Source organism: Nicotiana tomentosiformis, chromosome 1, assembly GCF_000390325.3.
Source record: "Nicotiana tomentosiformis chromosome 1, ASM39032v3, whole genome shotgun sequence".
NCBI classification, from domain to species: domain Eukaryota; kingdom Viridiplantae; phylum Streptophyta; class Magnoliopsida; order Solanales; family Solanaceae; genus Nicotiana; species Nicotiana tomentosiformis.
Genome location: NC_090812.1, coordinates 40712678 through 40728958, shown reverse-complemented (window position 1 = coordinate 40728958; position 16281 = coordinate 40712678).

The window sequence follows — 16281 nt, the reverse complement described above, 5'->3', positions numbered from 1 at the left end:
TGAGGTGCGATTCGTCATTTCGATATTGTTATACGTAATTTGAGGCCTCAAGTAAGTCCGTGTTATGATATGAGACTTGTTGAGATGTTCGGATGTGATCCCGAGGGGCTCGGACATGTTTTTGATCGAATTCGGATCATTTCCCTTCATTTTGGCATTACTGGTTCTGCTGAGCATCTGGTTTCTTTGTTTGCGATCAGGTAGGATTAATCGCGATTGCATAGGATTAATCGCGATCGTGTAAAGTTGTTTGATGGCAGGGGAGAAGGTTCCTCATCACGTTCGCGAGTCCTCAGACGCGTTCGCGTAGGTTGCTGCAGAGTGCGCAAGTGTGCACGCATTCGCGTAGTGATTTGGGCTGAGCTGGGTAGAGGCTGGTTTCTCCTCCGCGTTAGCACTGATTGTGTTGCGATCGCATAGTTCAGATACATGTGGTCTTTGCGTTCGCATGGATAGTTACGCGATCGCGTAGGGTAATTGTTGGGAGGCAGTTATGGTTGTTCTTCGCATTAGCGAAGGTTGATCCGCGATCGTGGAGGGTAATTTTGGGCAGCGCATTTTTCTTCTTCGCGATTGCGATTCATTAGCTTGCCCAGTGGTTATAAAGTACTCTATTTCGGAGGTTTCGGCCACTTTTGCATATTTGGAGCTATGGAGCTTGGATTGAAGCGATGTTTGAGGCAATTTTCACCATATGGATTGGGGTAAGTGTTCTCTATTCGATTTTGTTTATATTTCATGAATCTATCTTCTTTTTTAGCATTTGGTTGATGATTTCAAAAGAGAAAGTTGGGGGTTTATGACTAAATTTTCATAAAGCGAATTCTTGAGTTTTGAACATCGATTCAGAGTCAGATTTGAGTGAAACTAGTATGGTTAGACTCGTAATTGAATGAGTTGTCGGATTTTTTGAGTTTTGTCAGGTTCCAAGGTACGGGCCCTGATTTTTATGTTTTTGGTTGACTTTGGGCTTTTGATTTAAGATTTGACCTTTATCATTTGGAATTATTTTCTTGGGCTTCATTTGATGTATTTGAGTTGTCTTTGGCTAGTTTTGAGCTGTTCGGAGTTCGGTACCTGCAAGATGGCATTTTTGGAGCATCGTTTGTCTTGCTCGGTATTGGATTTAGTTTGTTCGATTTATGTAACGCTTCTAAACTTGGTGCTGAGGGTATGAACTATGAATATACATGTTATGTGTTTGGTGTTGAGGTGACGCACTTGCTAGGTGACAGGCATGTGGGCGTGTACCATGTGAGTCATGACTCAGTTATTTCTATGGTATTGTGCACTTACCTAATCTTATTTGTAGCCGTAAAATCTCTACGTGCTAGAGTAATTGAGCTATGATCCATGTTAGAAATCATGCGTAGGCCACATGCTGGTACTATTGGGACCCACGGAGGTCGTGTTACATGTTGAATTAATTGCTTAAACTTGAAATTTATACTCGGTCACAACTATTATTTGCATATCATATCTGAGTCTCCGTTGTCCTTTATTTATATATCATAGCATCACTGTTTGGCTGATTATCATGATTATTGTGAGCCTGAGAGACTAGAGAGATTGATGACTGAGTGAGGCCGAGGGCCTATTGTGAGTGATATTTATGGGATAGGGCTGCACGCCGTAACATGCATTATTGATTCATGCTAGAATTTGACTTATTATAGAGCTTGGGCTGGATCGGCTCCTCTGGTGTCTGCACATCCATAATGGGCGCAATTGCTATGGATTTTTAGGCTGGATCTTTCCTGGATTCATTTGCATTGGGCTGGATCTGCCCTGGATTTATTTATGTTTGGGCTGGATCTGCCCTGGGCTTGATCTTCCCTGTACAGTACTGAGTGACTGAGTGAGCTGAGTATTAAGCATGGTGAGTGAGAATATGAGACAATGAGACTGAGTACCCTTAGAGTGTGAGTACATAAGTTCATCAGTGAGATGTATTGAATTTGACATGCGTACCTGAAAAACTAGCATAGAAATTCATTTCCTCATGCTACCCGGTTTTGGTGACATTCATGATTTCACCTGCATAATTACACGTAGGCACATAGATTTACTTTTCTCTTGCTCTCTGAAAATGAAACATCTTATTTATTGATGAAAGGTTTTTGGGAAAATCACAGTTTTCAAACTTACTCATTTGTTTTTGGTGTCTTCGGTGGAAAAATTGGGATTTACTGTGATACTTGAAAAACATGCCTATTTTACGTAACTGTGAACAAGTTGAGCATCTTATCCCTAAGTTATTTTCTGGTACCATTTTCATTATATTGTTATGAACTGTGGTTGGTTATTGGAGTTGGAATCTGAACCTTGTCCCAGCTCGTCACTTCTTTCAATCTAAGGTTAGGTTTGTTACTTATTGAGTACATGGGATCGGTTATACTCATACTATACTTCTGCACATTGCGTGCATATGTTAGATGCGTATGTTGCTGCATACGACAGGAGCTGGATCTGAAGGTATACATGCGTTCCATTTATGGCTATCACTTGTCCTTGGTAGCATCAGATTCGAATTCTGTTCATTTACGTTTCAAACAGATGTTGTATTTATTTCAATTCAGTCTTGTAAAAAATCTAAATCTTAGAAGCTCATGATTTGTACTACCAGTCCTTAGAAACGTTTTGTATAAAAACACTTGTATTACTGTTTCTTCTTTCTTAATAAATCTCATAACATTGGATAGTGGTTAATTGGCTTACCTAGGCGGTTGGGTTAGGTGCCGTCACGACTAGTTGAATTTTAGGTCGTGACAAGTTGGTATCAGAGCTCTAAGTTCATAGGTTCTATGAGTTATGAGCAAGTATCTAGTAGAGTCTTACAGATCGGTATGATGACATCCAGACCTATCTTCGAGAGGCTACGGGGCATTTAGGATAAACTTCCCATTTTTCTTTCCTTTTCGTGCGGTATTGATTCAGTTTGAAATGTAACTCTTTGAATTTTTTCCACGCATTCGTGTGTGCACGTGAGAGCTCGATATCATTTATAAATTGACGCCTTGTGATTCCATGGATGAGGTGCGAGATGTGATTTCTATGTGCTGGTGATGGGCCAGTGTAGAGGACTTGATGCCAGGTTTTGAATGTAGTATGAGCGCAGGGATTTCGATTGTGTGAGCACGTGCTTTTGGACTTATAAGTACAGTAGTGTCCCTATTAGTGGAATTAGTGGCTCGAGGAGTAGTTGCATGGCTATATGATGGGTATGATGTGACTGCGGGATGTGTTCAGACGGATTGAATGTGGCGAGAAGAGTTTGCTTGATATGTAAAAAGGACTATTGGTGTTTGAGTTCTGTCTTGATGTGATGTACAACCTCGAGTTATAAGTATATTGACAGATCTTTTCATGTTGTTTAATTGTGGAACGAAGTAGATTTTCATGTCTTGTTGATGGGTTCAGACTCAGAAAGATTAAGTGATGGCGTAGTAGTTGTGGCTATAAAAGAGTATAGAGAAATATCAGTTTGAGGCTAAGTAGGTGGGTTATAACCTGCAGGGTAACCTACGGATGTGTGATCCTTATGATGTTGTGTGGAGGATTTCTTTTCTACTAATGGGTTATAGTTGTGCGATTTGAGTTTGGATCGGTTGTAATAGTTGACATGACCATCACGAGGATGTATGCGAGATCTGCAGATGATTTGAGGTATTAGATGGTTTGTGTTACATGAACTTATGAAGGATTGAGTTGAATTTCGGTGCGCGATTATGGCAGTAATAGAGTATGGACATTGTGAGTTATCGAGTGTTTTGATCAATGGCTTCGAGCCAAGTGGGGGAGTTTACTATCGATGATTTGATTGCATGGTTATGTGTTGTGTTGGTTTCGGTTTTAGGTATACTGTGAATCAGTTGTGACTTGCAGAGGCTGGTTTTGAGGATGACTTTAGCAAGGAAATTTTTGGATATGGGTTATATTCCACTTTATAGGTATATGAAAATCATGGAATGATTTGAGTTGTTATTCATGACGGATGTAGTGCGCATGGTGTAGAAATTTGCTCGGTTGCGCTAGGGCAAGATTACTTCTTTGGGGTGTTGTTGTGTTAATTGAGCATAGGTCGTCCGGCCCGTTTGGGTGGTACAATCGAGGTTTGAGCAGAGTGGATGACTCTTGGGGAGGTTCTAAAGAGTTTAAGATTCATATGTGGCATTTGAGGATTTTCGGTTTTGTATATGGCTAGAATCTGGGATTTACATTAGATGGTGTCGAGACTCGCGGTATTTTCATATCATTATGGATTTTACATTTCAGTATCAGGAAGGAGAAATAAATGACATTAGATTCACAAAAGGTCTCTTCGGAGTGGGTGTCTTAGTTGTGGTACTTTTGGGGTGTTTAAGAGGGAATACAACGGCTGATGGACCTTAGGGCGATGTGGTTTTATGTTAGGATCTCTTGTGGTGAGTTTTGGGTAAGAACCATAGTGTTCTGTCAAGGAGAAGTGTCAACTTGAAGGCAATTCAGAATAAAACTCGGAGAAGTAGGACAACTTGATAGTAGGTCGGGTCAACACAGTAATGGACATGGTCGGTTCTTTGGGTACTTATGATGTGGTGAATCTCTACAAGTATTTTGTGGCAATGCTCTTGGGTTTTGGCAACCTGCGTGGCTTGGTTGAGTTAGAGAAATTCAGTTCTGATGGTTTGATTACGTGCAAATGGATTTCAGAGAGTTCTCGATGGTCTCTACCACGATTTGAGATAGATATTTCCTACCGACGTGAGGAGCATGTTGAGCATTGTGATTTTCTACTGGATGGGATCATGTGAAAGGTTCCTGGCTAATTGAGTATGTAGTTTGCTTGTGACTCGGAGTTGATTATGAGATCCTTGTACTTTTCATATGATGACATGATTGATGCAGTGTGTTGTGCAGGATTAAGATTTGCGTGTGCAAGGTCACGATTCAGTTTTGAAGGGAAGGTCCTGAACTCTTGGGCAACACAGACGGTTTCAGATGACTAGGTGAATGATATTACTATTTGGTATTGCTGGAGGAAAGTGTATATTTTAGAAGGTGCACTGAGTTTTGAATTATGGATGCTTCATTGGTACTGTGGTACTCGCCTGGTGGATTGACTACTGATATTTATATTTTGCTATATGGCATGGAAGAATTATCGAAGTATTCCTAGTGGGGTGATCGTGTATGAGTGATGTGTTAGAAATTCAGGCGGTGGAGTTGGGATCAGATATGGTGAATCATGAGTTCTATGGATTTGGAGATCGAGAGTTCTCAGAAGCAGATTGTTTCGTGTTTATGGACTGTGAAGATGTGGCCAAAGCTATCCAGATGATAGAATGTATTATGGCTAGGTCATTGTTGACTTTTAAAGAGTTATTTATCTATATATGGATGACCGGGGCTGATTTGGGGGTTTATTGGTAAGCCCGAGAAAGATGTGTATTCTACACCGGGTCGGATTTGTTGACTCGACACCGTTATTGCTTATAGGGGTGGGCATAATACCGACCAAATCAAAAAAATCGGCCAAACCAAAAATTTTAATTTATTCGGTTTCAGTTTTTTGGTTTATTCGGTCAGTTTACGGTTTATAGTTTTAAAAAGTTTGGTGTTCGGTTCGGTGGTCGATTTTAATGGTTCGATTTTCGGTTAAACTGAAAAATTAAAAAATCAAATTTTTTACTCGTTTTTCACATTCCTTGTTTTCACTACTCACTTCACTTTATCCATAGCTTAAAGCTGATTTGCTAGAAAATACTGAGTAAGTGTTAAATCTTAAACAGTTTGGTAAAAGGAAAAGGAAAAAATATGATGGGTTTCAGTTATCAAGCATAGCTTTTCGTAGCCATTCTTCTTACTCTAAGCTTCTGCTTCTCTCTTCTTTCAGGTAACTTTTGCTTCATTTCATTTTAATTTCTTAATTTTTTTAATGAATTTTTATTGTGCTTGCTGATTTATTACTTTCTTCGTTGGTCTTTGGTAGTGGGAAATAAATCAAATAAATTAACCTTTGGTAGTGGCGGCATTAGCTTTAGTTCTCTCTTCCGTGTCAAACTGTACTATCATCAACACCACAACATAAACTTTGATACAACAACATAAACAAAAAATATATGTTCCGTATTTTATGTATATTTTTTTAAAGATATATATACGTATATGGGTTAGTTGAAGACAATAGAAGCACTTGCATCGACTGTAAAAAGTAGTCTATTTTCATTGTTTCGTACTATTTTTGCCATGGCTTGAAACTGAAAACGAACCGATTATACTGAACTGAACATGAATAAATCAAACCAAACCGAAGTTATTATGATTCGATTTTGGTTATTAAAATCACAAACCGAAAACCGAATTAACCGAACCGAACCGACCGATGCCTATCCCAAATTGCTGAAGGGTATGTCATTCGGTTAGAATAGATCTTGTTGGTGTTCGGATATGTCTATGTGTTACTCTTCTATGTTACGAGGGGTTGTGATTTGTTGGTTATATGCACACATGGTGTGGTTTTGTTTGGGCCTTGTAGCGGAATTTGAGCGAGATGGTTATTCGGGTGTTGAATGGTTGATTGTGCCTTAGTTATGGTTTTTTAGGGATGTGGTATTTTATGTTATTTGCTTCCCCATGATTATGGTCCTGCGCTTATGTACTTGGTGTCAAATTGCTTATGGTTGTTGATTTTGAGCATTGGGGCTCGAGGTATTTCATATGGATCGGTGTTTGGATGGGTCACATAACTACAGTTGGGTTATGATATGATATGATCCTTTGTGTTAGATTCATGTGTCTTGGTCCTACTATGTGTGATAGGTTCTTAACATTGCGTAGTGGTGGTACTTGTTGAGTTTGCGAGATGGTTCTCTCATTTGTGCCATTTTCTAAGATTGAGTACATTTGAATTGTTGCTTATTGATGCACGGATTGCACAGTTTGTGGCTTAGAGTTGTATTGGTGTGGCATGTCATTAGAATGATTGTGTTTGATGAGATGGGGTCATTGGACCTAGAATGGATACTATTAGATTTGATTACAGTATGGATAGGGGAATAATATCGGAAGTCGACTTAAGGTTTGGCTTTAGTTCTTATCGGACGAGAGAGGGCTCCATGACTCGTTGATCTGAGGAGTGGTTATGAGTTTCTGCATGTTTCTTTCATCATCGGCAGTGTACAAAGATTTTAGAATGAGGTTTTGTTTGATATGAGGTTTATTACCGATACCGGGTTTGTTCTGAGTAGTTATGGTGGTCAGAAGTTATTGTTGCTAGTACGTGATTTATGTGGCATATCATGGGATTACATCTTGGGTTATGGTTATGGCTTGATACAGCTTGTTCAGACTTATACAATGTGTAGATGCGAGATTCGAGTCTTATAGGAAATCCCAGATGTTGGAAATTGGATTATGTGGTTTACGGGCTAAGGTTGAAGTAATAATCTTTGGTTATGTTGTGTTATCAGGCCTATATATAATAGTGTGATGTAGGATCACCCCCGAGTATATGCATGGTAAGGTTACACAGTCATTGACAACTTTGGAACAACTCTTGGCACGTTCGAGGACGAACTTATGTTTAAGTGGGGGTGAATGTAACGACTTGACCAGTCATTTTGAGCATTTGCACTTTTCTCGGTAGTTTGAGGGCATGAGTAACTCCGTATGATGTATTATGACTTGTGTGAATCGTCGGTTTTGGTTTTTAGGTTATTCGAAAGTGATTTGGAAGAATGAATTTCATGTTTGAAGTTTTAAATTGGAAGAGTTGACCAAAATTAACTTTTGTGTATTTGACCCCGGAACAAAGCTTTGATGGTTCCATTGGGTTAGGGTGATGATTTTGGACTTGAGCGTATGCCCGAATTTGCATTTGAATATTTCTAGAAGGATTCGACGCTAATTGGCGAAAGTTGGAAATTTGAAGGTTTGGAAAGTTCATAAGTTTGATCGAGAGTTGTCTTTGAGGATATTGGATTCGGATTATGGTTTCGGGAATCGGAATAGCTTCTTTACGTCATTTGGGACTTGTGTGCAAAATTTGAGTTCATTTCGAGTTGATTTGATATATTTCGGCACGAGTGTTGGAAGTTGAAAACAAGTTCAAAGTTCATTAAGTTCGATTCGAGGTGCGATTCGTCATTTCAATGTTGTTATGCGTGATTTGAGGCCTCAAGTAAGTCTATGATATGGGACTTGTTGGGATGTTCAGATGTGGTCCCGAAGGGCTCATGCGTGTTTTGGATCGAATTCGGATCTTTTTCCTTCATTTTTGCATTGTTGGTTCTACTAAGCATCTGGTTTCCTTGTTCGCGATCGCGTAGAGTTGTTTGATGGTTGGGGAGAAGGTTTTTATCGCGTTTGGGAGTCCCCAGACATGTTTGCGTAGGTTGATGCAGAGTGAGTATCGCGTCCGCGCAAGTGTGCATGCATTCACGTAGTGATTTGGGCTGAGCTGGGCAGAGGTTGGTTTCTCATTCACGTTAGCACTGATTGTGTTGCGATCACATAGTTCAGATACATGTGGTCATCGCGTTCGCATGGATAGTTACGCGATCACGTAGGGTAATTGTTGGGAGGCAGTTATGGTTGTTCTTCGTGTTAGCGAAGGTTGATCCGCGATCGCGGAGGGTAATTCTGGGCAGTGTATTTTTGTTCTTCGCGATCGCGATGGTATTTTCGCGATCGCGATTCATTAATTTGCCCAGTGATTATAGAGTAATCTATTTTAGAGGTTTCAGCCACTTTTGCATATTTGGAGCTATGGAGCTCAAATTGAAGCAATATTTGAGGCGATTTTTACCATATGGATTGGGGTAAGTGTTCTCTATTCGATTTTGTTTATATTTCATGAATATATCTATATTTTTAGCATTTGGTTAATGATTTCAAAGGAGAAAGTTGGAAAGTTGGGGGGTTTTGACTAAATTTTCATAGAGTGAATTCTTGAGTTTTGAACATCGATTCGGAGTCGGATTTGAGTGAAACTAGTATGGTTGGACTCGTAATTGAATGGGTTGTCGGATTTTATAAGTTTTATCGGGTTCCAAAGTGCGAGCCTGGGTTTGACTTTTTGGTTGACTTTGGGCTTTTGATTAAAGATTCGACCTTTATCATTTGGAATTGTTTCCTTGGGCTTCATTTGATGTATTTGAATTGCCTTTGGCTAGTTTCGAGCTGTTCGGAGTTCGATTCCTGCAAGATGGCATGTTTGGAGCATTGTTTGTCTTGCTCGGTATTGGATTTGATTTGTTCGATATATGTAATACTTCTAAACTTGGTGCTGAGGGTATAAATCCCGAATATACGTGTTATGTGTTTGGTGTTGAGGTGACACACTTGCTAGGTGAGAGGCGTGTGGGCGTGCACCGTGTGAGTCATGACTCGGTTGTTTTTGTGGTATTGTATAGTTACCTAATCTTATTTGTAACCGTAAAATCTCTATGTGCTAGATTAATTGATCCTTGTTAGAAATCATGCGTAGGCCACATGCTGGTACTATTGGGACCCAAGGAGATTGCATGTTGAATTAATTGCTTAATTCTGAAATTTATACTCAGTCACAACTATTATTTATACATCATAGCATCACTGTTTGGGCTGATTATCATGATTCTTGTGAGCCTGAGAGACTGGAGAGATTGATGACCGAGTGAGGCCGAGGGCATGTTGTGAGTGATATTTATGGGATCGGGCTGTACGCCGCAACAAACTTTATTGATTTATGCCAGGATTTGGCTTATTATAGCGCTTGGGCTGGATCGGCCCCTCTGGTGTCTGCACATCCATAGTGGACACACTTGCTATGGATTTTTAGGCTAGATCTGTCCTGGATTCATTTGCATTAGGCTGGATCTGCCCTGGATTTATTTATGTTTGGGCTGGATATGCCTTGTACAGTACTGAGTGAGCTGAGTATTGAGCATGGTGAGTGAGAATATGAGACAGTGAGATTAAGTACCCTGAGAGTGTGAGTACATGAGTTTATCACTGAGATGTATTGAATTTGACATGCGTACTTGAGAAACTGGCATAGAAATGCATTTCCTCATGCTACCCGGTTTTGGTGACATTCATGATTTCACCTGCATAATTACACGTAGGCACAGAGATGTACTTTCCTCTTGCTATTTGAAAATAAAACATCTTATTTATTATTGAAAGATTTTTGGGAAAATCACAGTTTTTAAACTTACTCATATGTTTTTTGTGTTTTCGGTGGAAGAATTGAGATTTATTGTTATACTTAAAAAGCATGCCTATTTTCCATAACTGTGAACGAGTTGAGAATCTTATTCCTAAGTTATTTTCTTGTACCATTTTCATTATATTGTTATGAACTGTGGCTGGTTATTGGAGTTGGAATCTGACCCTTGTCCTAGTTCGTCACTTCTTTCAACCTAAGGTTAGGTTTGTTACTTATTGAGTACACGAGGTCGGTTGTACTCATACTATACTTCTGCACATTGTGTGCATATGTTGGATGCAGATGTTGCTGCGTACGGTGGGAGCTGGATCCGAAGATGTACCTGTGTTCCAGTTATGGCTATCACTTATCCTTGGTAGCATTAGATTTGAATTTTGTTCATTTACGTTTCAAAGAGATGTTGTAATTATTTCAATTCAGTCTTGTATAAATCTAAATCTTAGAAGCTCATGATTTGTACTACTAGTCCTTGAGAAATTCTTGTATAAAAGCAGTTGTATTATTAGTTCTTCTCTTAATAAATCTCATAACATTGGATAGTTGTTAATTGGCTTACCTAGGGGGTTGGGTTAGGTGCCGTCACGACTAGTTGAATTTTAGGTCGTGACAAGTTGGTATCAGAGCTCTAGGTAGTTTAGTACTATATCTGTGAGAGAATAAGAGAAGGATATATAGTACTACATCAATTGCACGATAGAATATGAAGAAAGGTAGTTTCCTAACACCATATAGCCTCTCGAAGATAAGTACAGACGTCTTCGTACCGATCCACAAGACTCTATTAGGTCTGCTCATAACTTGTGAGACCTACGTGAACTTAGTGCTCTGATACCATATTGTCACGACCAAATTTCACCTATAGGTCGTGATAGTGCCCAACACTACAGCTAGGAAAGCCAACTAATAAGTCATACGTACATTGGTTAAACTTTTATTCCAAGAAAATAATAAAATACCAACTTCTACCAATGTGTATGTGCCAAGACCCGGTGTCACAAGTGCATGAGCATCTAGTAGATTATACAAAACTTCAAATACTATCTGAAATGAAATAGACAGAATATAAATATAAGAAGAGACACTAGTAGCTGCAGAACGGCTCAGAAAGGCAGCTCACCACTATGCCTCGGTATGACGTGGGTATGTGATGATAGGTCCTCCACTAGTACCTATAACAGATACTGCACAAAAAGTGCAGCAAGTGTAGTATGAGTACGTAAACAACGTGTACCCAGTAAGTATCAAGCCTAATCTCGAAGTGGTAGAGATGAGATGGCCGACTTTGACACTCACTATGGGTCAATAATAATAACTGAAATATAATTCGAATATTTAAATCAGCATGATTTACAGAATTTACAATAATTTATTTAATCAGTAGAGATAATCAAATTCCTTTAAATGTAACAATTCTCAATATAATAATTAAATTCCTTCAATTCAGAAAAATTCTAATTTATCAATTTAAATCTCATTTACAAGAGTAACAATTAATTCCATAAACAAGCAAGAATAATAATTCATTAAATTCCAAGGATTTTTCAATTTATTAATTAGCTTCTCAAGCTGAAATAAATTATTAAAGTATCGTGTAATTATTATTATTAAGCACGATTTCTGCCGAGGATGTACAAGCCGATCCAGAGTGTCGTGAACACTGCCGAGGGACGTGCGGCGCGATCCATAGATGTATCTATCCTGCCAAGGCGTTCGGCCCGCTCCACAAGAAAGGAGGACATTTTCTTATGTGCCTCCGGAAGGACAGTATGTTTATTATAAGATAAATTTGGGAGGAGTGCAATTTCTTTTAACAATTAATTGATTTAAATAGAAAATCAAGCCTATGAGATTTCCATCCTTTAATATCTTTAGCAAACAATTCACAATATATATATATATATATATATATATATATATATATATATATATATATATATATTAATTAATCAAAGAATATAATTTACATAAGTAATACATGTTTTGAGTCCTAAACTACCCGAACTTTAGCATTAATAGTAGCTACGCATGGACTCTCGTCACCTCGTGCGTACGTAGCCCCCACAATAATTATTTAATCTTAATCACCTATGAGGTAATTTCCCCCTCACAAGATTAGACAAGAGACTTACCTCGTCTTGCTCCAATTTAATCCACTATAAGGCCTTTTTCACGATTATCCAACTTCGTCTGGCTCGAATCTGGCCAAAATAATTCGATACAATTACTAAATATTATAGGAATCAATTTTATAAGAAAATACTACATTTTAAAGAAAAGATCCGAAATTAATTAAAAATTTGCCCGCGGGGCCCACATCTCGGAATCCGACAAAACTTATGAAATCCGATAACCCATTCAATTACGAGTCCAACCATACCAGTTTCACTCAAATTCAACTCCGAATCGATACCGAAATCTCAAAATTTTGTTTCTATGAGATTTCTAAACTTTTTCCAAATTTCAATCTCAAAACACTAATTAAATTGTGAAAACAATAATATATTCGTGTATATTTATCAAATCCGAGTTAGAATCACTTACCCCAAATGTCTTTTCTTGAAAATCTGTCAAAAGTCGCCTCTGTTCAAGCTCAAATTTGTCAAAAATGGCAAATGGGTTGAATGCCTCTGTTTTTATAACTTACAAATCTGCCCAGTTCGATCTTGGGAGCTCGATCTGTCCAGTTCGATCTTGGGAGCTCGATCTGTCCAGTTCGATCTTGGGAGCTCGATCTGTCCAGCTCGTTCTTGGGAGCTCGATCTCGGGAGCTCGTTCTTGGGAGCTCGATCTCGGGAGCTCGTTCTTGGGAGCTCGATCTCGGGAGCTCGATCTTTGGTCACTTACCCCAAATGTCTTTCCTTGAAAATCTGTCAAAAGTCGCCTCTGTTCAAGCTCAAATTTGTCAAAAATGGCAAATGGGTTGAATGCCTCTGTTTTTATAACTTACAAATTTGCCTAGTTCGATCTTGGGAGCTCGATCTGTCCAGTTCGATCTTGGGAGCTCGATCTCGGAAGCTCGTTCTTGGGAGCTCGATCTCGGGAGCTCGATCTTTGGAGCTCGATTTTTGTCAGGGACCTCGATTTTGTCAGGGGGTTCGAGTTGTCAGGGTCCTCGATTTTGTCTGGGACCTCGATTTTTGTTAGGGGTTCGATTTTTTTCAGGCAGCTCAATTTTGACAGGCAGCCCGATTTTGACAGCATTTCCAGCAGAAAAATTGCAGCAGCTTTTGCAGCAGCTAAGTCCTACTTTTGATCCGTTAACCATCCGAAACTCACCCGTGGCCCTCGGGACCTCAACCCAAAACACCAACAGTCTTAAAACATCATACAAACTTATTTGAAACCTCAAATCACATCAAACAACGCTAAAATCACGAATCATGCTCCAATTCAAGCTTAATGATACTTAGAATTTTCAACTTCTATATTCGATGTCGAAACCTATCAAATCAACTCCGATTGACCTCAAATTTTACACACAAGTCATAAATTACATAATGGAGCTATGAAAATTTTCAGAACTGTATTCCGACTCCGGTATCAAAAAGTCAACTCCCCAGTCAAACTTTCAAACTTTAAATTCCCATTTTAGCTATTTCAAGCCTAATTTCACTACGGACTTCCAAATAAAATTTCGATCACGCTCCTAAGTCCAAAATCACCATACGGAGCTGTTGGAATCATCAAAATTCTATTCCGGGGTCGTTTTCTCAAAATGTTGACCGAAGTCAAACTTAGCACTTTAAGGCCAACTTAAGGAACCAAGTGTTCTGGTTTCACCTCAAACACTTCCAAATCCCGAACCAACCATCCCCGCAAGTCATAAATCATTACAAGCACCTACGGAAAGTTTTATTTTAGGGAACGGGGTTCTAAAAGTTAAAATGACCGGTTGGGTCATTATATTCTCCACCTCTTAAACAAACGTTCGTCCTCGAACGGGTTTAGAATTATACCTGAAGTGCTGAATAAGTCTGGATATCTGCTTCGCATGCTTTCCTCGGTTTTCCAAGTCGCTTCCTCGACTGGTTGGCCCCTCCACTGGACTTTTACTGCAGAAATCCTCTTGGATCTCAACTGGCAAATCTGTTTATCAACAATGGCAATTTAGACACCGAGGTACATACTCAACTATGTCCTTTTTCATTCGTCGCCACCAATAATGTTGCCTCAAGTCACGATACATCTTAGTAGCACCTGGATGAATAGAATATCGAGAACTGTGTGTCTCTTCCAAGATCTTTTTCCTCAGCCCATCCACATTAGGAACACATAGACGATCCTGGAGTCGCAGAACACCATCCACTCTAATAGTAACTTCCTTGGTATCACCTCGTAGTACCGTTTCACGAATAACCACCAGGTGTGGGTCATCATACTGGCGAGCCTTGATCTGCTCCAATAGTGAAGATTGGGCTACAACACATGCAAGAACTCGGTTGGGCTCTGAAATGTCCAGCCTCACAAGTCTGTTAGCCAAGGACTGAATATCTGAGGCTAATGGCCTTTTATCTGCTGAAATGAAACCCAAACTACCCATACTCTCTGCCTTTCTGCTCAAGGCATCTGCAACCACATTTTCTTTGCCCGGATGATACAAGATAGTAATATCATAATCTTTTAGTAACTCCAGCCATCTGCGTTGTCACAAATTTAGGTCCCTCTACTTGAAAAAATGCTGCAAACTGCGATGATCAGTGTAAACTTCACAAGATACCCCATAAAGATAATGCCTCCAATTCTTAAGAGTGTGAACAATCGCAGCTAACTCCAAATCATGTACCAGATAATTCTTTTCGTGGGGCTTCAGCTGACGTGAAGCATATGCAATAACTTGCCCTTCCTGCATCAATACACAACCCAAGCTAACGCGCGAAGCGTCGCAATACACTGTATACATCCCCAAACCGGAAGGCAACACTAACACTGGTGCTGTATTCAATGATGTCTTGAGCTTCTGAAAGCTCACCTCACAATCATCGGACCATCGGAATGGGGCACCCTTCTGGGTTAATTTGGTCAAAGGTGCTGCAATAGATGAAAAACCTTCCACGAACCGACGATAATAACCTGCCAAACCTAGAAAACTCCTGATCTCAGTCGCCGAAGTGGGACGATGCCAATTCTGAACTGCCTCAATCTTTTTGGGATCAACTTTAATACCTTCGCCCGATACAATATGTCCCAAAAATGCTACAGACTTAAGCCAGAACTCACATTTAGAGAACTTAGCATATAGCTTTTGTTCCCGCAATGTTTGAAGCACTAATCTCATATGCTGCTCATGTTCCTCCTTACTGCGCGAATAGATTAATATGTCATCAATGAAGACAATGACAAACAAATCAATATATGGCATAAATACCTTGTTCATCAGATCCATAAATGCTGCCGGGGCATTAGTTAAATCAAAAGACATTACCAGAAACTCATAATGACCATATCTAGTACGGAAAGCAGTCTTCGGAACATCCGAATCCCGAATCTTCAATTGATGGTACCCCGACCTCAAGTCGATCTTAGAGAATACCCTAGCACCCTGCAACTGGTCAAATAGATCATCAATACGCGGCAACGGGTACTTGTTCTTAATAGTGGCTTTGTTCAATTGGCGATAATCAATACACATTCGCATTGTTCCATCCTTCTTTTTCACAAATAATACTGGTGCACCCCAAGGCGATACACTCGGTCTGACGAACCCTTTGGCTAGTAACTCTTCAAGCTATTCTTTCAATCCTTTCAATTCTTTCGGAGCCATGCGATACGATGGGATAGATATAGGCTGGGTATCTGAAGCCAAGTAAATACAGAAATCAATATCACGATCAAGTGGCATACCTGGAAGATCTGACGGGAATACATCGGGGAACTCCTGAACTATAGGCACTAAATCAATAGCCGAAGTCTCTGTAGTAGTATCCCGAACATAGGCTAGATAAGCCAAACAACCCTTCTCAACCATGTGTTGAGCCTTTATAAAATAAATAACTCGATTAAATGAACTAATAGGCGAACCTTTCCACTCCAGCTTAGGCAATGCTGGAATAGCCAAGGTAACAGTCTTGGCATGACAATCTAGAATAGCA